This window comes from Halyomorpha halys, unplaced genomic scaffold (genome assembly GCF_000696795.3).
Source record: "Halyomorpha halys isolate HHAL.00 unplaced genomic scaffold, Hhal_1.1 Scaffold46.1, whole genome shotgun sequence".
Taxonomy (NCBI): domain Eukaryota; kingdom Metazoa; phylum Arthropoda; class Insecta; order Hemiptera; family Pentatomidae; genus Halyomorpha; species Halyomorpha halys.
In genome coordinates this window covers 1361292-1362989 of record NW_027109456.1, presented here as the reverse complement: position 1 = coordinate 1362989, position 1698 = coordinate 1361292, and positions in this window count along the sequence as shown.

Genomic DNA, 1698 nt, shown 5'->3' with positions numbered 1-1698 from the left:
AAAATTCCTGTTGGTAGTAATTTTAAAATTCGACAAAAGTATAATTTTGGTATCAATAAATAATAAGCATCAAAACATCTTAATATTTATAACCTGCTATAGAAATGGGTTAATTGATGTTATCCATTGCATTCTAATAAATTGGAAATTATTTCCATTTCTCATCAAAGGACAAATAGATATTGATCTTTCCTTGATCTTGAACATAAGTAATATTTTCAAGTCATCAGAAAAATTTATCAGCATTATGGAACATAACTACTGAAGTGCAGCCTGCATGCTATGGATACTGAAAATCTGACAAAATACTAATTTGATACAATTGGGCATATTTGATGCCTATTTCAGCTTACAATACACAGACATCAAATGCTCATTTAGGAGTTAATGAATGGATTTCAGTTTATTACAAAAGAATTATTGGACACATACAATGTATTTAATTATAAAATATTGATACAAAAAAAAAAGAAAATGGCTACCAATATTGTTGATACAAGTACTACAATTGCAAATAAAAAAAATATGGAAAAATAGATCTTATTATATCAGCTTGAAAATATTCTTTATCTGTAGAAAACAATGTACTATAAAAATGATGCTAAACAAGAACATTTTTATAGTATATGAAATTATCATGGAAGTACTTTATAACAATAATACATTTTTCATTTAAAAAATACTTGAAAGTTTATCTCTACTTTACAAAATAGGCCTTGCTTTTTTGCCATTTCATAGCTCCTTTCAATTTATTAATATCACAATTAACTGAAAAAGTAAGCATTTTGTAGAATATGTAAAAATATTATAAGTGAATGAGAAATTTGCAAATAAGTACATTCATAGTAATAAAAGCTTTCAATTATATATCTAAATTTATTTTTTTATACATTGTCTTCTACTATATTAATTTGTTTCAGAACTACAGCTCTGGAACTCTAAATTAGTTATTTTTGAATGTAACATTCAATCAATAATTTTTATTCAGAGAAGTTTGAATTCCATCAAGGTTTCAAACAAGATGTTTTCTCTGTTTAGTTTTATTTAATTTTGCACTGGAATATGTCTTACCGGATTAGCTAAAATTTTTTAATTTCTAGCTCTAATTAAATATACACCTTCTGGGTATATCTTTTTCATTATATATATGAAGCTGATAAATTACACTTTTTTATTCTTACTTTTTCTATAATATCTTATCATTTTATTATTTATAATGCCTGAATTACCACAGCATTGACTAGTTTTTTTTTATATATGGTTATTTGAGAGTCGTGGTGCTTTGAGTTGGAATCTATTAATAATATTCTGATTTTTTCAGAAGCCTTTAAACCATGAGCCAAATACAATGATTAAATGAATTTGTCTAAAACACTTTGATAGCCTATGATAATTTATTTTAAGTACTCCATGATTGTGCTGGTTGAAATTAATGTAAATATTTTATAACTTTTTGGACATAATGAGATTCCTCCTTATATACAGAGATTAATAAATTATGAGTTTGTTAGTTTCATTTCTTTATAATCAAATAAAATTCCTTTTAGCCCACCAAATTAAAATTTAAAGAAAATGAAGCCCATTAAATGAAACGCCTAACTTGTACAGTCACTTCAGTTTATCATGGCTTCTCTTCTGAATAGTTTCATAACTTTATAATCAGAATTTATGATATACAATAGATTGAAATTAAAAATG